The sequence below is a fragment of the Scyliorhinus torazame genome, chromosome 17 (assembly GCF_047496885.1).
Source record: "Scyliorhinus torazame isolate Kashiwa2021f chromosome 17, sScyTor2.1, whole genome shotgun sequence".
NCBI classification, from domain to species: domain Eukaryota; kingdom Metazoa; phylum Chordata; class Chondrichthyes; order Carcharhiniformes; family Scyliorhinidae; genus Scyliorhinus; species Scyliorhinus torazame.
The window spans coordinates 105,769,774-105,794,030 of NC_092723.1; the positions used below are offsets into that span (position 1 = coordinate 105,769,774).

General features: G+C 49.8%; 1 protein-coding gene across 3 annotated transcripts in view; it reads left to right on the forward strand.

The window, feature by feature from the left end:
- LOC140394042 (carbohydrate sulfotransferase 12-like) overlaps nucleotides 1–20,561 on the forward strand; it is an 82,814-nt gene extending 62,253 nt beyond the window's left edge. The window contains exons 3-5 of one of the 3 annotated variants that reach the window (XR_011935808.1): nucleotides 8,603–8,672; nucleotides 18,886–18,967; nucleotides 20,254–20,561. The gene's annotated coding sequence lies outside the window, so the exon portion shown is untranslated. Of the gene's footprint in view, nucleotides 1–8,602; nucleotides 8,673–13,926; nucleotides 14,206–17,935; nucleotides 18,968–20,253 lie in introns of those variants that run through there. The other 2 variants (XR_011935807.1, XR_011935809.1) reach the window with 2 other exon arrangements.
- Nucleotides 20,562–24,257: the final 3,696 nt, after the last annotated feature.

Here is a 24,257-nt window from a genome sequence, read left to right on the forward strand (position 1 = left end):
ATCTTTGTGGGGGGAAACCAGAGCACCCGGAGGAAACCCTTGCAGACACGGGGAGAACGTGCAGACTCCGCACAGACAGTGACGCAAGCCAGGAATCGAACCTGAGACCCTGGAGCTCTGAAGCAACTGTGATAACCACTGTGGTACCGTGTCGCCCTATATATGTGAATGGTGCCGGAGAGGCACGGCCAACCGCACCCACATGTTTTAGGCCTGTCCCAAGCTTGTTAGATTCTGGACAGCCTTCTCGGAGGCAATGCCCAAGGTTGTGGGGGTGAGGGTGGAGCCGTGCCAAACAGTGGAAATGTTTGGGGTATCAGAGCAGCCAGAGCTACACATGGGGAAGGGGGCCGATGCCCTAGCTTTTGCTTCCCTAATCGCACGCCGGAGAATCCTGCCTGGCTGGCGATCAGCAGCACCACCAACAGCTGCAGACTGGCTGGCTGATCTATCGGAATTTCTCCACTTGGAGAAGATCAAGAGGGTCGGAGGAAGGTTCCTTACATGTACTGCACAATGATGGACACAAAATGTAACTGTATATGGAATTGAAAATGCCAATTAAAACATTTAAATAAAAAACCACTGCAATGAAGTTACTCTGAAAATTCACTAGTCCAGTGTTTTTCAACGTGGGGGTCATGACCCCTGGGTGGGTCGCAGGATGATGTAAAATCGGTCGCCAAAAGATCTCCAAAAATGATCCCCAAGGATTGCCTGACCATTTTTCCCACTTTGTCCCTGGGTAAATTCTCGCTGCAGTACTGTGTATGACTACATGAGGCCGTTGTAGAGGCTGGTGCCGTGGACTTTCTGCCTCCCTGGGTCACTGTTACAGTCACTGCCACTGACACAGCCACCAGCAGCTACTCCCGTTCCTGCAGCAGCTGATCAACCAGGTTAGTCAGCACCGACAACTGAAGAGTCTAGAAGAAATTTATTTCTTGCAGATACTTCTTCTGCACAAAGTTAGTTTCCAGCAGTGCTTCGTGCACTTTTTCTTTCCAGGCCTGCATCTCCCACCCAAAACCAAGTGACTGCTGACTGGACTATGTTTCCACAAGTATTCCAGTCAGTAACACATAGCTAGAGTACTGCCTTATACAGGACCTTGCTCTAGCAGATAATTCCTGAGTATCCTGTGGAGATCTCCCCACCTTTCAATTGGTCTATTGTCACAAAGCTGATTTATGTTTGCCCCGTTCTGAACTAGGCTCTTGGGCGACGGGTGTGGGTTAGGGAACCCCATCCATCCCAGTCTGGTGGAAAATGCATCTGTTCAAGTACAGCTCATAGGTAGCACAGAGTAAATGATCACACAGAGAGACCGACTTCAGGGTTAATGTTCTGAATCTGATGCATGTTTAATGTCTACCACTGTTGCCATTGTCAATTATTCTTGAATTTCTGTTACCATTAACATTGTCAGTGTTGGTTCAATTTCTGCGACAGTTAATCTTGCTGAGGTCTGTTGAATTTCAGCTACTCTTAACTTGTCCATCAGATCTGTGTTTAAAGTTGTGTTGTGTGTGCATAAGGTGTTTGATGTTTATTTAAAATGGAGAGCCCTCTCCACTCACTTTCTGAGATCAGTCGCTCTTTCAGTGAGACTGACTTTGCGATAATGGTAAGTCTCCTTCCTGCCCTATCAGCCGAAAATCCAGGCGTGTTTCCAAGAATTTCCTCATTCCCCCTTCAAACACCTCAGGAGTCTGTGATCAAACGTCTTGTACACTGCAGAAATTGTTATCACAAGTTATTTAGATCTCCAAGAAACAACAAAAATAGAAAATATATTTTCATTTACAATGTTTTACATTTAATAATACAGAAGTACCAACAATGAACGTGACCTCTCAAAAAGTACCTATGGAGAATCTATTGTGAATGTGGCGTGGGTCAGGAGAGGCAGCTATTTTGTAGAAATGGGTCGCCAGAAAAAACGTTTGAAAAACACAGCCCTAGTCACCACACTCTGGCGCCTGTTTGGGTACACAGAGAGAGAATTCAGAATGTCCAATTCACCTAACACCTAACAAGCACGTCTTTCGGGACTTGTGGGAGGAAACGGGCGGAAACCCACGCAGACACGGGGAGAAGGTGCAGACTCTGCACAGTAACCCAAGCGGCAATCGAACCTGGGAACTTGGCACTGTGAAGCAACAGTGCCAACCACTGTGCTACCGTGCCTCCCAAGGTGAGGTGCAGCTCTGCACAACCTGAGCCATTATTCTGCTTTTTCACATTTTCTCCCAAATTTACACCCAACAATAAACAATAATCAGTAACGAATGTAATGTCAATCCCCATATCAATAACAACAATCCCATCCTCCCACCAAACCCCAGACATTAGCCCGCATGTTAACATAAACAAATGTCAAAAAGGAATCAGGAATCATCCGTAGTCACCATTAACACATACAGTCCCCCTCCCCCCAACCCTCCCAGCACCTCCCCCCCCCACCCAATGTTCGATGTGTTCCAATTCTTGAAAGGACATGATGAATAACGCTCATGAATTGTAGAACCCCTCCATCCTTCCCCTCAGTTCAAATTTGACCTTTTCAAGCGTCAGGAATTCCAACAGGTCCACCCGCCACACCAGGGCACTGGGTGGAGAGGTTGATCTCCACCCTAACAGGATCCACCTTCGGGCGATCAACGAGGCAAAGGCTACAACGTCTGCCTCCGCGCCCGTTTCCAATCTCGACTGATCCAACACCCCGAATATGGCCTCCCGAGGGCCCAGGTCCAGTTTCACGTGCACCACTTTAGAGATTACCCTAAAAACCTCCTTCCTGTGATCCTCCAGCTTTGGACAGGACCAAAACATATGAATGTGGTTTGGGCCCCCCCCCCGCGCGCAACATTTAGGCACATCTTCTACCCCTTCAAAGAGCTGGCTCATCCTCGCTCTTGTAAGGTCCACTCTATACACCACCTTCAGCTGTATCAGCCCCAACCTCGCACACGAGGTGGTGTCGTTCACCCTCCGTAGCACCTCACCCCAGAACCCCTCCTCCATACCCTCTCCCAACTCTTCCTCCCACTTTGCCTTGATCCCTTCTAGTGGCGCCTTCTCCAAAATAGCCCCGGAAACCGCCGATACCATCCCCTTCTCCAGTCCCCCTGTCGTCAGCACCTCCTCCAGCAATGTGGAAGCCGGCTCTACTGGGAAGCTCTGTATCTCCTTTTTGGCAAAATCTCGAACGGCATGTATCTAAATATTTCCCTCTGCTAACCTGAGCCACAAGACATTTTTTCATGGAGGAGACTAAGGCAAAATTAACCATCAGATGAAAAAGAGTTAAACATGCAAAATTGTATTAGGCTTGAACGATCTTGCAGAAGGAATTTATTGCAAAGGTTTGTTCAGTATGTCTCTCTAGGAGGTTAGATTAGGCTTGTAAGATTGAACAGTAGTGTTTATTGGTAACATATTACCATTTACATAAGTACAAAGCCTGGACCAGACTGTGAACTAACTTCATGCACAGGTCTCTGCAAATGCTTAGGCTGAACCAGGCCCCTTGTCATGTGACCTTGATAGGTCTAACATAGAGGAGAAATATACCGTAAATGGTAAAACTTTTAGGGATATAGAAAATCAGAGAGATCTGGGCTTGCAGGTCAACAGATCTCTGAAGGTGGCAATACAAGTGGACGAAGTAGTCAAGAAAGCATACGGAATGCTTGCCTTCATTGGACGAGGCATCGAATATAAAAACTGGCAAGTCATGCTACAGTTGTATAGAACCTTGGTAAGGCCGCACTTGGAATATTGCGCACAATTCTGGTCACCACACTACCAGAAGGATGTGGAAGCTTTGGAGAGCGTGCAGAGGAGATTTACCAGGATGTTGCCTGGTCTGGAGGTTGTTAGCTATGTGGAGAGGCTGAATAGACTTGGAATGTTTTCATTAGAAAGACAGAGGTTGAGGGATCACCTGATAGAGGTCTACAAGATTACAAGGGGCATGGATAAAGTGGATGGGCAGGCACTCTTTCCCAGTGTGGAGAGGTCAGTCAGCAGGGGGCATAGGTTTAAGGTCCGTGGGGCAAAGTTTAGAGGAGATGTGCGAGGCATGTTTTTTACGCAGAGGGTGGTGAGTGCCTGGAACGCGTTGCCTGGGGAGGTTGTGTAAGTAGATACATTAACGACGTTCAAAAGGCATATTGACAAACACATGGATAGGATGGGTATAGAGGATACGGCATAAAGAAGTGCTGAGGGTTTTGGCAAAGGTTGATATCATGGCCAGTACAGGTTTGGAGGGCCGAAGGACCTGTTCCTGTGCTGTATTGTTCTTTGTTCTTTACATCACACTGTGGGTGGTATTGTTCTCCAGACCCATGTTAACACTTGCTATGCCAAAGACCCTTACACTACTTGTCTCCAATTTTTACCCAACATATTTAAAGAAACATCTTTCTTTAGGTACTACCCATTTTTCCCCGACCCTCAAGTATCTGACTTTATAAATTTGCAGTCTGGAGGCTTGACAATGGTTCCAGGCCTCATTCTGGTCATGGTTGGACGAGTGATAGGCTCAGTTGCTTTGGGCAAGCTTTGTTGGCTTGGATTTGAAATAATAGTTTCCTGTGTTTCCAGCACTTGGCTGTCTCCATCTGATATGTTTTTTATGCTCCGTGGATTTGAACTTTGCTTTATAAACCATCCATCTGTTTTGTTTGGACACCATAGGCTTGTTCCATTCCTTCCAGAGGACGTTCTCCGTTCCTTCATGATATCAGCCTGGAGTTTCTTTTTCCTCAGGGTCCACCATGATTTTTCTGGATGTTGATGGTGCATCTTCATTCTGTTTGATCCATGAGATCCACCTGTAGTCTGTCTTTCATCACCACACTGTGTTCATTCCTCTGACTTTGTACCTTTCCTGAGGTAAGCTCTGTTGTGTTAATGGTACCTTCTCTCCAGCATTGCCTTGCTGCTGTGTGCTTCTGTTGGATATGGAGTGCCATCGCCATGGTGTTTCCAGGTTGTGTGACAGCAGTTGTGGGAGCCTGAGGTTGGGTCTCTTATCATAGAATTTACAGTGCAGAAGGAGGCCATTCGGCCCATCGAGTCTGCACCGGCTCTTAGAAAGAGCACCCTACCCAAGGTCAACACCTCCACCCTATCCCCATAACCCAGTAACCCCACCCAACACTAAGGGCAATTTTGGACACTAAGGGCAATTTATCATGGCCAATCCACCTAACCTGCACATCTTTGGACTGTGGGAGGAAACCGGAGCACCCAGAGGAAACCCACGCACACACGGAGAGGATGTTGATGTTCTCATCGTTCTGTTGCTGGTAATTTTCATTTGTGTCTTCCATTCAAAGTATGGTTGCACTTATCTGAAGGTGTGGCTCATCTGACCACAGAGGGGCTTCTGCCGTCAGCGAGGGAGTTGGATAAACCAGCTCTGCAAAGTGTAAAAAAGTTCTGAGCTGAAATCCCAGTCAAGAATCCATTCACTGGTGGGACTCTTGGGAACTTGCAGTTCCATATAGTTGACAACAGAGTTTGTTTTGACATCTGCCATTTTGAGAAGTTAAAGGCAGCTTAAGGAAGAAAAGGATTACTTTTGGATGATGTACAAGTTTTGGAATATTTGCCTGATGCCATACCAGAGTGGTTCTAGGATCATGTCTGTGACCTGGATTCAGATACCTCTGGGAACTTGGAGTGGTTTATCTGCTGTTCCTAGCTCGAGCTCCTTCCGCTACTGTTCCTTATCCGAGAGAATCGTAACACTGGCTTCTGTCTCTATTTGAAATTGGTGAGGTGACCATTTACTGAGATACCAAAGTTCCAAAAGGATCCTTGATCTCACCCAAGAAGCATGGATAAGCGTCTTCCCAGTGTGGTACCTCAATCCCATGGACTGTTTTGGGATCTTTCTCCAATTTGACATCTTAGAAGCTTTTCAAAGTGCTCCGGTCAGCTGCTGTTGAAACACTGCACAGAAAATGCTGGATATTGTTCTCACTGGTGAGGTCTTTTGGCTCCAAAGTGATGACATGGTGTCCCACTTTCCAATGGTCTGTTTGGGTATTGTCTTTCTTGGCCTGGAGTCTCCCTGGTGTTTTGTTGCTTTGTGAGCTGGACTATTGCAGCTGCTCTATAACATGGCTTAACCTTGCCACGTAAAATGTACTGGGTTTGTTGGTAAATTTCCGACTGCCTGACTATTTGGATTGCCATTTCTAGAGTCAGATCTTCTTTTGTCTGTAGTATGTTTGAAAGGTCACCATCAGCCACTTTGACTACTATTCAGTCTCACTTGAAATCTGACTTAAGTTTGCCGTAGGCACAGCTTTCAGCCAATTTGTATAATTTATTTATGGAAAAGCCAACAGATTCTCCAGGCTGTTGGGCTCATTCGTTGAACTTTTCTTGCTCTAAAATATAATTACTTCTTAAATTAAAGTAGGTGTTATAACTTCCCGGATCCTATTGGCTGGGGCCAATAGGTTAACCCATGATCTATTTTGGGGTCAATGAACTAAATAGAAGAACAGAAATTAACTGAGAGACAAATTAAAAGGTGCCGCTCCTAAAAAACAAATGGCGCACAGCCCTAAAAGAACAAAGAGGAGCGGAAACTTGAAAACATTAAATCCAAATGTGAAAACTGGGGTCGAGAAAGCAGTCCAACCCCTGCGGTACCCACCGAGAATGGAAGGCCTCAAGTGTTCCCATGGACATGCTTCCTCTCCAGGGACATCCGGCCGCGAAAGAGGGCAGGCAGCCCGGTTGGACGACTGGACTTGTTTATGGCAAGCTTTGCCAGGCCCAGGAGGAGGTTCACGAGGGGGTCCTCCGCCTTCCCTGCTCCCCGCCACACCGGATCAGGAGCGTGGGGCTGAAATGCAAACAAAACTTTAACAACAAGACTCCACAAGGCCGCAAAAGTGGCAAGGCTTGGTTACCCCATGATCCTTGAGGAATATGAGTACCCCCAATGAGGGGGGTGGGTCAAGCATTAGCAGTGCAGCTGTGGAAATAGAGCTGGTCAATGTGATATCGGCTAGAGAGGGAAGCAGTAGTGAATTGCTAGTACTGTGTACATATTGTTATAAATAAAGTTACTTTCTGTTTGACTCTGAAAACTTGTGCTGGATTCTTCGTGGCCTTCACAGTAGATGTCAAAGGGTTTCAGAACATCTTCAAACTTACCTTTCATGTCCATCCCTCGCAATTATGCCATTGGCTATTGGATCTACTGAGCATAGCTCTATATTCAATTGTTCAGCCTCTGTCTTCCTAGTTAATCCTGAACCAAAATGTATTTAAAAAATATTTTTGACCAAATGAATAGGATGGGAATAAAGGGATACGGACCCCGGAAGTGTGGAAGATTTTAGTTCAGACGGGCAGCATGCTTGGAGGGCTGAAGGGCCTGTTCCTGTGCTGTACTGTTCTTTGTTCTCTTTGTTTGTAAAACCCCACTTATGCGCCTGACCTGGGCCTTATATCTGCCGGTAGGATGAACTTTTCATCCATGGTTGCTTTTTAGCTCAGGGAAGTACAGTTATCATAGAGTACAATTATCATAGAATTTACAGAGCAGAAGGAGGCCACTCAGCCCATCGGGTCTGCACCAGCCCTTAGAAAGAGCACCCTACTTAAGCTCACACCTCCACACAATTCCCATAACCCAACCCAACCTTTTTGGATGCTAAGGACAATTTAGCATGCCAATCCACCTAACCTGCATATCTTTGGACTGTGGGAGGAAACCGGAGCACCCGGAGGAAACCCACGCAGACACAGGGTGAATGTGCAGACTCCGCACAGACAGTAACCCAAGCCGGGAATTGAACCTGGGACCCTGGAGCTGTGAAGAAACTGTGCTAACCACTGTGCTACCGTGCCGACATTGGAGGTTGGGGAGGTGTTGGACGTCAGGGGGTGCCGGACATTGGGAACGAGGGTGGTGAGTCCTTCGGGGGTGGTCTGACCAGGTCGTGGGGGGGTTGTTTGTGTCAGGTGGGTGGGGAAGAGATGTTGGGTCGGGCCCACAGAATGGTGTTGGGAGGAGGGTAACAATGTATGTCATGGGGTTGGTGGAAATCCCACGGAGGGGTCGGGGTGTGGGGAAACGGGGGGAGGGGGTGTCAGGGGAGTACCCTGCAGAGGGTTGTGTGTGTAGGTTATGGTTACCCCAACATTGTGTGGGGGTCAGTCTGGGGATTTAAAATATTTATTCAATAGTTAGAAGTGGTTTCATTTCTTCCAACTTTTCCTGTGTAACCATTTGTGTAAAACAGGCAGAACCATCCGAAGTTAGTGATTTGATTCACTTTCTCAAAGGGTTCCCAGCGCAGCGTGATTGTCCAAGGGAAATTAGCGCTTCTGGACAATTGTCGTGTAAACCCTTACCAGGAAACCTCCAAAAGAGATTTTCCTGCACATCTTTGGAGTACCCCCAAATCCGACACTGGGGAACCAGTAAGTTACTGGCAGTGGGGGGGCGGGGGGGGGGGGGGGGGGGGGGCGTGAGGGGGGGGCAGGGAGGGTAAAGAGGATAGCAATTAATCGGGAAATGATCAACATGAAAAAACATTGTTTTTTAACTATTTTAAAGGACCCTAACAGATCTATCAAGCGGAGGGTTGGGAGCTTTTTAAGTCCAGAAGACAAGAAATGAATGACATGTAAGTAAATCTTCATAGTTTTAGAACAAATAATTGATTGTGGTGGTATAATTTGATCCAAATTTTTCCATCGGTGACTTAAAGGAGGCAAGTTAAAGTGTAGAATTAATGAGGTCTTAGAGGATCATTGAACTCCAAGTGCCTCACTTTGAATTAATAACAAAATTAAGGGTGAGTATGAATAGGTGTCAGACTACATTGGGGCACCATTGTGCACTGCTACAGAGATATTCATTCATGATCCACATACTGATTTATTTATCTGCATTACATTGCTGTGGGGAAGTGTCATAATTTTCCCACAGTGAAGAAGGGAATGTTCACCCCAAGGCCTCTGACCTAGATTTTGGAGCATTGCCAGATGCCTGAGAGTAGGTTAACTGTCTTTTGTGTGACTGGGATGATTTATATTACAGAAAAACTCAAGCGGGTGACAAAACTAGTTGATATTTTTGCACCTTTGACCCGAGAATTATTTTCTTGCCTTTGATGTTAAGCTCTCTGGCTGTGCACTGATCGTAGTTCAGAGGTCAGATATTCACCTTGACCCCAGGCTTTTGTTAGTGTTAATTCTTAATTAGCTATTGGATACACGAGTTTGGCCTAAAAGTGACCTTTTCTCTGATGTTTCTCCCTCTTCTGCAAGGAGATGCTTGAACCCCACTCACCTCTATGATGTGACCAAAAGTGGAGGAGGAGCAGGAATGATTCCTCCCCATGCCAGTTCTCCCACACACATGCCTTCAACTTAGGCTTGGGGAGGAGTGGGTGATTGCAGGTCCTCTGGCACATAATGTCCTTTCAACAAGAAGGAATACGGGGTGTACAGCTTTCCAAATCCCACTGAAATTGCAGGTTAACTTCGCATTCCGTCTGCACAAAATATCGTGCTTGTCCGCTCTCAAAATCCTGTCTCTGGGTCAAAATCCTGAAACACTCTCCCTAACTGCACTGTGGGTGTACCTACACCACGTGGACTGCAGCGGTTCAAAAAGGCAGCTCAACACCATCTTCTGAAGGGGCAATTCGGGATGGGCAACACATGCTGGCCTAGCCAGGAGTGCCCACATCACGTGAAACAATAAAAGAAGGGGCAGATGTAAAATAAAAACACAATACCATTTAAGGAAGGGCAGGGGAATCCACCCACTGCCCCAGCCAACATTTATAACTCAACCAACAACACAAGATTGTCCAATCATTGCCTCCTTGGCTGCACTTCAGCATTGTTAAAATCCCGGACCACACCCTAATATTTATTAGGATATCGGACAAGAACCCCAAATGCTTTTTTTAAGTTTGTAAAACTGTGATGAAAGGATACTTGGCTCCAGGAGTGATTCCAGTGACCCAAGAGGTATATTTTATATTAAAACAAACTTTATTATCAACACCGGATTAAACACATTAACATCACAGAATATAGCTTACAATTAACAGTTAAACAGTTCTTAACAATAAAAGGAAACACTTTAACTTCTAATTGATACCTTATCTATCTCCAATTAAGCAAAGCCCATCTCAGGTCACAAGCCACTTATAAATAAATATATTATAAATAAAGGGCAAAATTCTCCGCCTCGCTCCACTGGTCGCAGAGTTACCAATGAGGTGAGAAGAAACCGGGATTGGCGCTGTTTCCGGTGCTTCGGCCCCCCGCTGGCATCAGGATTGAGGTTTGCGCCATGTGCCAGTGGGAGGGTGCAAGTGGATCATTAAGACCCATTTGCATCCACTTAGCGGGCCAGGCACCATATTCTCTGGGTCCGCATGACTCATGTCCTCTGGGCTGGGAGTCACATGAGAATCACAAGCGTGGCCCTGACGCGGTGAACTTCATGGTGGGCCAAAGGGGTAACTCTTTAAGAGAGTTGCCCCCAAAGTCCATCTGAGGGCCACACTTCCCCCCCACAAAAATGCAAGACTTGCCCACCCATCCCTACCAGATGCCCTCCCCACCAACCCCCCCACCCAGAGAAACTCTAAATAAGGACACCCCCAGAGACTCCCTAAATGCGGAATCCCCCAGAGATTCCCCAAATAAAGAAACCCCCTAAATAAAGAGATAATCCCCCAAAGAGAACCCTGTAAGGATCCTTACTTTTTTTTGCCATTATCATTTTGATCCATAGATGCTTAATGGACATACAAGGGGACATAAATTTAAGGTGAAAGGTGGAAGATATAGGAGGGATATCAGAGGTAGGTTCTTTACCCAGAGAGTAGTGGGGGCATGGAATGCACTGCCTGTGGAAGTAGTTGAGTCGGAAACATTAGGGACCTTCAAGCAGCTATTGGATAGGCACATGGATGACGGTAAAATGATATAGTGTAGATTTATTTGTTCTTAAGGGCAGCACGGTAGCATTGTGGATAGCGCAATTGCTTCACAGCTCCATGGTCCCAAGTTCGATTCCGGCTTGGGTCATTGTCTGTGCGGAGTCTGCACGTCCTCCCCGTGTCTGCGTGGGTTTCCTCCGGGTGCTCCGGTTTCCTCCCACAGTCCAAAGATGTGCGGGTTAGGTGAATTGGCCAATGATAAATTGCCCTTAGTGTCCAAATTGCCCTTGGTGTTGGGTGGAGGTGTTGAGTTTGGGTATGGTGCTCTTTCCAAGAGCCGGTGCAGACTCAAAGGGCCGAATGGCCTCCTTCTGCACTGTAAATTCAATGATAATCTATGATTAATCTAGGACAAAGGTTCGGCACAACATCGTGGGCCGAAGGGCCTGTTCTGTGCTGTATTTTTCTATGTTCTATGTTCTATGTATCTTTAAGTCAAGCAGCAGAGAGAATGAGGAATTCAGAAAGTTGCAACATAGTGTATGGTGCTAGTTTTCAAACAGCAGAACTCAGGCACTGTGGCACCTGAGAGATGGGGTGGGACTTGGTTTGATTGGTTGACTAGTTGTCAATGAATTGGCCAAAAGTCCGTATTCTGCCCAGTAACAGGTGGTGATTGGGCCTTGCCTGAGTAGGATGATTTCCAGAGATCTCTCTCTCTCTCTCATGTGTTGTGAGTCTGGGTCAAGGGGGGTTGGAATTGACTTGCACCCTAGCTCCCTCAGATCTTGCATCAGCAAGCCATTCATTTATTTCTCTTCAATATTGATTTTACTAGGCTGTGATTGACAGCTTCAACACACCCCAGCTGTCAGCATTGTTCCATTCATCTTCCTTCATGGTTGAGTAACTCTGAAGTGCTGCAATGTTTATAAACATCAAACTTTGATTGACAGCTGCTGGACCACTTCAAAAATAGCTAGGTTCTGTCAATTTCTAGCTGACCACTTCAAAATCATTCAACCATAATGGGAGATGATTGGAAAACACTTAATTCTGTTTGAAGCTGTTCAGAAGTCCTGACGGGTCTATTTTCTGGGACGCTTTCTGACAGCGGTGTCTCTTCTTGGGGGGGGGGGGAGCTTCCCATCATGGGTCTCATTTCAGGGGTGCTTCCTCAGAGGCGTGTATCTTCTGGGGGGCTTCCTGTTGGGGATCTCTCTTCTGGGGGGCTTCCTGGTAGGGATCTCTCTTCTGGGGGGCTTCCTGGTAGGGATCTCTTTTCTGGGGGGCTTCCTGGTAGGGATCTCTCTTCTGGGGGGCTTCCTGGTAGGGATCTCTCTTCTGGGGGGCTTCCTGGTAGGTATTTCTCTTCTAGGGGGCTTCCTGGTAGGGATCCCTCTTCTGGGGGGCTTCCTGGTAGGTATCTCTCTTCTGGGGGGCTTCCTGACAGGGGTCTCTTTTCTGGGGGGTCTGTTGGGGTTCCTTTATTTAGGGGATCTCTGTGAGGGTTCTCTTTATTTAGGGGGTCTCTGTGGCGGGGCACTTTGGGTCAGCCCCATATTGGGGGGGAGAGTGGTACCCAGAAAATACAGGGGTGGGCGGCTGAATTATCTGCATGGAGGACTGAATTGCGATTCAGTGGGGTGGCCAGCCGCAGGACCACACTATTGGTCGCCAGCTTAAATTGGCGGCCCGATAGCCAGGTTCCCTCGGGAATTCCTAGCAATCCTCGCTTGCAGAAATTTACATGGCTAAGGATCAGTAATGGCTTCCTGATTTATGCAAATCAGGTGCAAGTCAGCTCCGGCAGCAGAACATAGGACAGGATTCTCTGTTTCAGAGACACAGGATTCTCTGTTTCAGAGACTAAGTGCTGACGTTGGGACTGAATCAGTGGTGCTCTACGATCACGGAAACAGCGCAGGACCCGGAGCAATTCAGGATCCGTTAATGGGTTGGCACCGACACCACTTGGAACTGGGGCAATTCCATGAAAAATGGTGTCTGATTCGCTGGGCTCGGGATTGGCACTCAAGAGGCTGACAAGCTGCAGCCACATATAGGCACTCCATTCTCACATACACTCATTCCAGCCAACAAGTTGGCAGCCCAAGAAGCGGAAATACGGTTCCCACATCTGTAGCTCGAGACCCTGTGGGACGCCGTGGAGGGGAGGTGGGGCACCCTATTCCCTACATTGGGACAAAGGCTGCCACCTGCTGCCATACATAGGGCCTCGGGGCACAGATGGCAGAGGCCGTGAGCGCCGTGGGCCCCACGCCAGGACCGGCCAGCAGTGCTGCAAAATGCTGCACGACTTCCTCAGGGCAGCCAGGGTGAGTAACTAACACTGTGTCCCTGGCACCAAGCCCAACCCACACACTAGTACCTCACCGCCCCCCCCCCACCCAGAAGACAACTGAACCCAGATGCTGGCAATCTGCCAGCACCCTGGTCACAAAGGCAACCAGCTGCCTACCTCCTGTGCTGCCCACATCCGACTGCCTAACACTGTGCATTTTCTGCCTCCACCCTCCTCTCAGGAGAAAGCAGCGCATAATCGCAAGGAAAGAGAGAAGTCAGGAGGGGACCCATCTGACCTGCGGACCCTCACTGTCACGGAGCGGTGGGCACTGTACCTGGTTGGTGGGCCTGGGAGAGGGCAGTCACCGAGGTGGAGGTTGGCATCGGGGAACCAAGTGAGCCCCCGCTGAGTTGTGTCCCGATGGCACGGATGGCATAAAACCCACCCCACCCCACCACCGCTGCCACACCATCCTACCTCCCCACGCCACCCCACCTCCCACACACCACCCCCACACCGCCCCAGCAACCCCACCACCCCCACACCACTCCAGCAACCCCATCTCCCCATACAACCCCAGCACCTCCGCACCACCCCACCTCCCCCACACCATAACCCAATCACAATCCAACCATGCGTCATGTCTTGTGTTTTGCAGAATCACCTGGCAACGAGGCGGGCTCTTCTGGTGTCCACCGCCCCTGGCCTCAACCCCAGGACACGTCGAGCGATGAGGCGGAACAGGACTGTGACGTGAGCCCCCAAGCTCCAACCGGCGACACAGCGGCGCACCAGTCCGGAGACGACACCGGCTTCCCGTCGCAGCTGTCTCCTACACCCTCCACAATCCCAGAGACATTCACCTCGGTTGGGCACCTTAGTGACGAGGCTCCTGGGACACTATCTGATGCGCATCACACACATGCAGCGGTACATCAGGTGGAGGTAGGAATCATCGAGGGGGAGGACCGGAGGGTGGGCTGACCCCAGGGACTAGCTGTCTTCCAGACGGGTCTCAGGCTTTTGGAAACGATGGTCCCAACGATGCTAGAGGTGCAGACACAGAGCCGAAAACTACATGAGGGGATGTCAGCCACCATCCAGTACCTGCAGGTGCAGTTGGGGGAGTCCAACCGTCTGCAGGGGCAGGAGTCAGTGCCAACCATGTGCACCACCCAGGCCAACACGTGCAGTGTGGCATTCCGCGGTGGAGGCTTTGGGGGCAACGGTATCAGCCATGGGTCAGGATGTCCAAGATTTGGGGTATGGGCGGTGGCTGAGGCACAGGACAGCCCTGTCATAGGCAGCTATGTACCAGGTGCATCTGGACATTGTAGCGCTTGACCCAGCCACAATGGGTCCTGGCTGTGCGTGTCAATGGCATTGCCCAGGCGCTGGCTGACCACAGATGGATGGTGCACAGTCCCAGAGGGAGGCGACCCAGTCCCTGTGCTCCATGGTCACGAGCATTGAGACCTTGGTCAAGACGACAGAGGATCTCCAGGACAGGCAGCGCCAGGTGGCAGAGCTCGCTCCGGCCACACCCCTGTCCCAAGGTGTAGCCTAGGGGCCACCTGGCACCCCGAGAGAGGTGGAGGTGATGGCGCCCGTGATGGTGACCCCCATAAGGGAGGTGCTGGAACACCAACACGCCTCAGATACCCCCTACTGTCCCTGGCGCACCGATGGGCAGCAGGCAGAACAGGGTGGCACCATGCCACGTGGGACACCCAAGAAACCGGCCCTTGCTCCAATGGGCGGCCGCCAAAAGGGACCCAGGTCACAGGGCAAGAATTGCAGCAGGCCGCCTTCACCCCTGATGTACTGCCTGGGGATCCACCTAGACAGAGCGTTAGGGCCCGTAAGGCAGTAAGTTAGATACCAGTCAAGTTGGCACGGGTGCAGCACACAGGATAGCGTTGGGCTAGGGCACAAACCAGTAGAAACATGTTCACAATAAACACCTGTTCACAAATGTTTCAACCAACTCGGTGCTCTGTCTGCAGGGTGTGCGGGATGGGCTGGGCTGGGCCGCACTGGCTGCATAGTGGAGGTTGGTGGATGTGCCGCCGTTTGAGGTGGCCCCCCAGGTCAGCTATCACTCACCGCCCAGTACCCAGCCTGCACTTCCATATATCTCCACCCGACCGCAGCTCCCAACCACCCCCGTACTCCGTTTCCACCTCCATCACCCCAAAGGTTCGGTGGAACCATGTGATGGAATGGCCACCTCACATGAAGGGATAACCAGGTGGACGGTGGAAAGTGTGACCTTGGGTTGGAGTCAGCCATTGTCAAACGAAGCGGAGCACCAGAGCCTATCACAGAGCCGTCATCATCACCCTTCATCCCATGGACCAGACCTGCTGTTACTGGCAACCCAGGGCCCACACCCCATACTGAGGCATCCTGGTTGGTTCGGTCCACTTTGAATCTGATATATTGTACCAAGCGGGCATATAGGGCCTCCAAGACAGCGAGGATGTGCCTGTGCACTGAGGTCTGCGAGATCCCAGGCAGGTCTCCACTTGGATCTTGTGGCAAAAACGTTACCTTGAGGGCCACCGGGAGCACATGTCCTGCACCTACCAAGTGCGCCATGATCCGACAGATATGCCTGCAAGGCCCACCAAGCAGCTCCTGCTCGTACAGCGTCCGTACACCCCCCAGAGCTGCGGCAGCTAGAATGATGGCAACCATTCCTGGTTGGATTCCATTGTCTGCAGAGGGTGAAAGGCAGACATGTTAGCATGGTGCGTATCCCCATGGCCTACCAGGTCCACGGTGGCCATTTCCTGCACTGCAGCTCCAGCCCTCGCTTTTCCCCCTTCCTCCGCCCTCCTCCCCCATCCCCATCCCCGGCCGTTACCCCAATTTGTCCTCTGCACCGCATCTCTGGCCCCATCTGTGCCAGGCACTGGAGGGGCACCTTTAGCCCCGGCACCTGTCCCTGCCGGCAGGGGTACCGATGGCTGGCCCTACCCATTTCGGCTGTACGCTCCACAGCCTCCATGCGGCAACCTTCTGTAGGTGGGCCACGTGATGTCCCGTCGGCGGGTGGCGCCTGGTTGTGGGTGGGGGAGGGGGTTTTGGTGGGGTGGATGTGCGGTGGAGAGAGGGGTTGAGGATGGGTACACTCATGTGGCTGGTGTCGCTCTACGCAACCACTGGCCACGGTGGGCGGTCAGTGGGGTACACAGCAAGGTGGCTGTCTGTACCTGGACACCCTGGTCCCGGGGGGGTCACCCTGACCCCATGGCCTGTCCCCTGGTCACCCCCCGCTACTCCACCCTGCCCTAGCAGAGGCCCCACCTCCCCAGCCAGCCTTGCCAGCATCAGGACCAGCAGCACAGGGTTGAACATCTGGAAACATGTCCTACCTCCGTTCTCTCCCTCTGCGGCCACTGTGCCTGGTTCCTGATTTTTAAAACCACAAGTGTACCTCGCCATTGGAAATCATCCTGGTGGAGGTGGAGCATTGCAGGAGCCCCGGAGAATACTGGGACAGGCCCGTTAACGATATACCAACGGCGTTTACTGTACATGCAGCGTAGAATGCATTTATGCCGCTGTCGAGGCACCTGAGCATGGCATTCAATCGGGCACCCGGTGCCAGGCTTGATTTTTGACTGACGTGGGATTCTCCGCCCAATCGTGTTTCCTGATGATTCCGCCATTGGCTGATGGAGAATCCCACTCATAGTCTTCCAAATGAAGAATTTTGCACAAAGTTAGCAAACTCAGGGGCACTTGCTCTCCTCTGGGTAGAGATTTCTTAGAAAGGTTGCTTGGGGAGAGAGAGACACCCTTACAGACACCAGCCACAGATATTGCTGTCGTTGGGAGACAACTGCTTAACCTAACAGCCTTTGGCAAAAGCTTCTGCTCAGCTTCAAGCTCCGAGCAAAACTAAAAGCTAAATTGCTTGCTACAGACCTGGCTCCTCCCATTAATCACATCATTCCTGTCCCAGTAACTGGGTTATGACCATCTTACTAAGGCCAACCACAACCCCTCAATTATCTAAACCCCAGGGAACCTTCCTTTTAAAAACAAAATTCCATTTGCCATATTTAAGTAAACAATATAGAGTCATAGAATTTATAGTGCAGAAGGAGGCCATTTGGCCCATTGAGCCTGCATCGGCCCTTGGAAAGAGCACCCTACTTAAGCCCAAACCTCCACCCTATTCCCGCAACACATTTAACCTTTTTGGACACTAAGGGCAATTTAGCATGGCCAATCCACCTAACCTGCACATCTTTGGACTGTGGGAGGAAGCCGGAGCACCCGGAGGAAACACACGCAGACACAGGGAGAATGTGCAAACTCTGCACAGACAGTGACCCAAGCCGGGAATCGAACCTGGAACCCTGGAGCTGTGAAGCAACTGTGATAACCACTGTGCTACCGTACTGCCCTTTATATACATAGTTGGAATGAATGATGATCTCACTTTTAATGACATCTCAACCGGCTCTTTTTCAGCCAGAGTTTTGGTACCTTAACCTAAATTCTTAAATAACATTACTGCAACAGATATGTGGAATACAATCTATATAAAACATTTCTACATTCATCACAACATTAATTAGTTAACTTTAACATACTTTCAAATGTCTTTAGGTTGTGAAAGTTGCTATATACTTGTGAGTCTTTCCTTTCTCTTTAACAGCAAAGTGATGCCTCCTTCCCTCACCAAATCAAAAATGATGATAGTGCACGGAAAACAACAAGAAGATTCAATTGAAATGTTTCGACTCCATTAGGGAACTGTCTGATGATGAGGGTATGAGGTTCCAGTACAGATAAGAACAGTGGACAAATGTTTGAATTAGTAAATGGGATCTCCTGCTCACACAATGTGAATAGGATTTCAAAACGTTTTTAGTGCAGTAATTGAAAGAATTCCAAGGTCAGGTTGTTGCGATTAAATTTAATTGGCGGTGTTGATCCAAGCAGAAGTGTTGCAAGATTACAACTGCAATTATACCAGCTTGGACCTTAACCAGGGGTCCAAGTCATTTGTCAAAGCGGATGAGCAAAGAAGAAGTTTGTTATCTAACTGTGGCCTTTAATCAGGAGAAATGCTTCTGAAAATGCAAGCAAGCCCTTAAAGGCAGGTGACCTGAGAGGAAATAACATTGTTTATCATTATGGCCTGCCTTCTAATTCTTGATGGATTTCCTTAACACAGAGGAAAAAGTGGTCAATTTTCCTCCTGCATAACCTTTGCTCTCGTAAATCATTTCCAAACATCTGTCCTGTTCTCATTCCTGGAAGCCGGATGGTACATCACTCAAGTGGTCTTTCTGTGGATGTGAGTCTGAGCAACGATTGCTTGTAGAATGCTTAATGTTTGGAACTGGAAGTGAAACTGACCCTGTTGTCACTCACTGTTCATATACGTTTACAGCAAGTGCCAATGAGGAATGGTTGAGAGCAACACTGATTTGTTTCCCCATCTACCATTACCCCAGCCCAGGAATATTAACTAATCCAGTAACAACCATTGAACAAACATAGCGGGGTGGAGTCTCCATTGCTTGACACCAGTATTGAGATTCCCGATCGGGCAGAAAATGTGCGGGTCGACCTAAAAACGTTATTCTCCACCCCTCACAGCCGGGAATCACGCGGGTGTGATTTGGTCCAAATATTTACAAGTGGAGCCCAGGCGCCATGGCCGTTGAGGGGGAGCAAGGAGGTAAGCAAAGTTTTCGGGCTTACTTGGAGTGTCTGTTTGGACCTCAAGGAGTAGCGGGGAATGACTTGGCGGCAGGTGTGTGGACTTGGGGTGTCCCCCTCGGGATCGGGTGCCCTGGCTCAGGCCCCCATTGCTGCATATATTTATTTAAACCCACCCCCTAGCTGCAACTTACTGGCTCCTGGCTGTTCACACTGCTGACAGTATCCTGTAAATGCTCTGAGGGATCCTGGTTATATGGAAGCCCACCCCCCAGAAACCCTTATGTCCCAGCAATATCATCAAGGGGATGGGCGTGACAATGCTCAGTTTCTGGCACACCAGGTGTTGGCATTCCTCAGAAGTGCAGCCCCACAGCAGAGGAAGCAGGGGATTAGCAGAGCTCACCCCAAACAATGGACACATGCACCGTGGCCGCTGGAACCCTCCCTCGCATACAATCCCTCTTAGAGTAAAAGCCTTATGGGGCTGGTTTAGCACAGTGGGCTAAATCACTGGCTTTGAAAGCAGACCAAGGCAGGCCAGCAGCACGGTTCGATTCCCGTACCAGCCTCCCCGAACAGGCACCGGAATGTGGCGACTAGGGGCTTTTCACAGTAACTTCATTTGAAGCCTACTTGTGACAATAAGCGATTTTCATTTCATTTCATTTCATTTTCATTTCACCAGTGATACTATCAGCTATCCCAGCCCTGAGGATCACAAGCTGTCTCCAAGCCGTGCCTTGATCCCATCCATCCTGCCTCTGGCCAGGAATCCTGACCAGCTCCCTGTCACAACATAACATTGCAGCTAAGGTCCCAGCAAACGCACATACCCCGATCTGTAGGACTCACCAGACTCTTAGCATGGAGGTGACTGGCAGCGCACAATGACCTTCTCCACCACACAACAAGTTGTCACTCTATTGGCAGGATAACACAGGGCCAATCCAGGGAGGGATCCCACTGGGAGACACAGGACAGGGGACACAGAGCCATCACTAACATTGGTTGCGGCAGCCACCGGTACCCCTGTTGGCAGGGATGGGTGGTGGGGAAAGAGGTTCCCCACATCGCAGGCCAGGTGCCAGTCACCGATGGCGACGGCTGCAGTATAGACTCGATCACCTCAAAGGAGCCGGGTTGTGGTGCGGGGGGGAAGGGCGCATGTTGAAGGTGGTGCAGTGGTGGGGTGCAGCAGTACAACTCAGGGTGACCTTGTAATCTGGTGGCATTGGATGGTCAAGGGAAACCTCATCTTGCTGATATTCTCTCTCTCTTCCCCTCCCCCCCTCCACCCTGCAGAGACCATGGATTTCACCTGTGCCAGATGGTGTCACACCTGGAGGAGGACACCTGCTTCCAGTAGCCATCAAGTTGACAATCGTCCTGAACCTTCATGTCTCTGGCTCGAGTTGGGACATATGTGAGATCTCTCAAGCGTCCGGACATAGGTGTGAAGTTCCTTGTATAGTTCTCCAAGATGGCTAAAAATCGTAGTGTTGACAAAGAACATCAAGCTATGTATTTGAAACAAAGCTAGTTTATTTTACGCTTCTTCAAATGGTTCGCACATTTCACGAAGCAATAGCTAATAAAACAACAGTATATAATCTTTGTTACAGAAATCTGCAATATGTTTTTAGTACAGCTAACAATCTATCTCAACCTCTCACTATCCTTCTTCATAACCTTCTCCCAGGATACTGAGAGACGCAGCCTTTTATAAGACTACTCTGTGGTGCCATCTAGTGTTGAAATACATGAACATCATCTTGTTAACCCTTTGCACTCCATACATTATACATATCATTACAACTGGTGCACCCACGCTGTTGCAGAAGCCTTATACGCCTGGGCATCTACATACATCTCCTTCAACCTGGACCAGGTCCAACGGTATGCTTGGGCAGCAGGATTTGCGCCATTGCTAGCATGCCAAGGCCAAGGGGATGATCAATGGCATGCATGCCGGCTTCGGGGCATTTGTTCGACGTGGGGGTGCCCTTCACCAATAGGAAGGGCTTCCACTCCTTGAATGTGAGACCACCAGCTGCACGTCATGCAAGTCTGTGCCTGATATCCAGGCTGCACACATCCTGGCTCACTCATCAATTCCTGGCACCTTCGAGGTGCTCCCTCAGGTGTGGGGTTGGCTATTGAGTGGCAAGGGGTACCCACTGAGTTCATAGCTAATGATGCCTGTGTGGAGACCCCAGACCAAGGCAGAGAACTGTTATAAAGATGCCCATGCAGAAACCAGGAGATTAATTCCCGTACCAGCCTCCCCGAACAGGCGCCAGAATGTGGCGACTAGGGGCTTTTCACAGTAACTTCATTTGAAGCCTACTTGTGACAATAAGTTTAATTTCATTTCAATTAAATGGTGCATCGGTGTGCTCAGGATACGCTTCAAATGCTGTGGTGAGGTGCTCCAATGTAGCCCATAGAGGGTCTCAATCATCATGGTGGCAACCTTCATAACATCGTGCAGCTGCGGGACAACATGCCCGCATGGGGGAAGAACAGAGGCCCCAACTGGTCAGGAGGACAAGGATGGTTTCCAGGAAGACCCGGGAGTTGAACCGGAGCTAGCATGGCAGGCCGCCCAAGACATGTTCCAGGGCCACCGCACACGGGACAACCTCATCATTTCCCCATTTTGCAAATAAAAGGCTAGGCAACTGGCAGCTCCACCTCTTCACTCCCTGACTTTAAACCTCTCCCCCAACACACTAAATCCACCTTTCTCTCAGCCTCACAATCCTTCCCTCTCCCATAGGCCTTCCACCCCTTCCCTCTCCCTCAGTCCTTCACTTCACCTTCCCTCTCCCTCAGCCCTTAACACTCCCTCACCTTCCCTCTCCCTCAGCCCTTCCCACTCACCTTCCGCCCCTTCCCACTACCACAGCTTCCCCTCCTCCCTCCGAGGGTCCTACCAACATCATACAGTGAACATAAGAACTAGGAGCAGGAGTAGGCCATCTGGCTCCTTGTGCCTGCTCCGCCATTCAATAAGATCATGGCTGATCCTTTTGTGGACTCAGCTCCACTTACCCGCCCGCTCACCATAACCCTTAATTCCTTCACTGTTCAAAAATCTATTTTTGCCTTAAAAACGTCCATCGAGGTAGCTTCAACTGCTTCACTGGGCAGGGAATTCCACAGATTTACAAGCCTTTGGGTGAAGAAGTTCCTCCTCAACTCAGTCCTAAGTCTGTTCCCCCTTATTTTGAGGTTATGCTCCCTAGTTCCAGTTTCACCCTCCAGCGGAAACAACATCCCTGCTTCTATCTTAACCGTTCCCTTCATAATTTTATATGTTTCTTCTAAATTCCGATGAGTATAGTCCCAATCCACTCGGTCTCTCCTCACTCCCGGGAAGCAGGTTAGGGACAGAGCGGACTGATGGTGCAAAACTGTTTAATGGTGAGTATTTATAACATGTGTGCATTCCACCTCACTATCTACTCTCTGCTACATCTGTGCCAACTTATGGGTCATCTATCTTCCTAATCTTTCATGGCCTACCACGTCTTCTAGTTGGTACCCCAGACAACACATCAGAAGTGGAGCCGCTTGTCTTGCTCTCTGCTCTGTGATACCCTTGACGTTTGTCCTCTGGACGGCCTGGACCTGGATGGGCCCGGTCAGCTTTTGGGGTCACAGGTGATGACAGGTCATACTGTTCTGCCTGCTGCCTATGAGATGCACCAGTGGCGGGTGGCGGGGGGTGGGGTGGTTTCAGAAGTGCTGAGGTGTACCCGTGCTGGGATGGGCTCCAACACCTCCTTCTCCCTTTGGGTGCTTGCTGGCCCCTGGGCTGTTCCATGGGACATGTGGTGAGGTCAAGAGATCCCACCATCTGCCAGTCCTAGAGGCCCATCCTGGTCTTAACCATGGTTCCGAAGCCCTCCTCGATGGCGCATTGAGATTGGGACACGGTCCCATATCTAAGGAATAATGTGTTGGCCTTGGACAGGCCCAGAGGAGGTTCACAAAAATGAACTGGGAATGAAGGGCTTGTCATATGAGGAGCAGTTGAGAACCCTGGGTCTGTACTCGATGGAGTTTAGAAGGATGAGGGGGGATCTCATTGAAACTTACAGAATACTGAGAGGCCTGGATAGAGTGGACGAGGAGAAGACGTTTCCCCTACTAGAAGAGACTAGAACCCAAGGGCACAGCCTCACCCTTTAAAACTGAGATAAGGAGGAATTTCTTCAGCCAGAGGGTGGTGTATCTGTGGAACTCATTGCTGCAGAAAGCTGTGGAGGCCAAATCAATGAGTGACTTTAGACATAGATAGGTTCTTAGAGATGGATAGACCCTTGATTAATCGAGGATCAGGGGTTATGGGAAGAAGGCAGGAGAATGGGGATGAGAAACATATCAGCCATGATTGAATGGTGGAGCAGGCTTGATGGGCTAAATGGCCTAATTCTATACCTAAATCCTATCGTCCTATGGCCCTCAGTGAGTGGGCCATGTTCCTCACTGTCTCGGACATGTTCCTCTGTGTCTGGTTCTAGTCCCTCAGCATCCAGCCAATGCTCTCAATGCCCTCAGCCTTGATCCTTTGTGAATGGGCCAAGCTCTGAGCACTACAGCAATGTCCATCTGCGCCCGGGATATGTCCACCTCTAGCTGAGCCCTCCTGCCCTGCGCCTCAGCTGTGCACATCACAATGTGCCCCAAGCCTTGGACATCCTGACACGTGGATCCAACATCTTGTCCCAGGCCTTCCACTGTGGATGTCACTCTTTCAGTGTTGTCTTGGGTGCCACTGATTTCCGGCACCATCTCCTGTGCCTGAAGGTTACTGGACTCCTCCAACTGTTCTTGCGGGCTGGAAAGATGCTGACAGCTTCTCCTGTAGATTCTGGCTCTGCTTCTGCATCTGTGCCAGTGCTGGGATCGTCTTTTCCAGAAGTACAACATCTGTCTGGGCAACAGCTGTTCCCTGGGATCGGGCAGCCCTCCGACCGCCCATTCCCTCAGGAGTCCCTGCCTCCACCTGTTGTGCTGCAGCATGTGTGTATTGCTCACCAGAGGGTGACCCAGGAGCCTGATCACCAATATTTCCCACTGAGGCGATAGGTCTCTGCGATGGTGGATGGTGCAGGTGAAAGCAGTGTTGAGACGTTGGTGTCTTCCCTGGGATCATGCTTTGAGGTATTCTGAGGGTCTGGATTGGGAACAGTGACCTCGGATGGCCCGGCCTTCTCTGATGGGGATCCTGCAAGACAAAAAACAGGACTGAAGTCTTGGAAAGGACCAGTCTGTTGGAGAGGGCTCACTCACTTGCT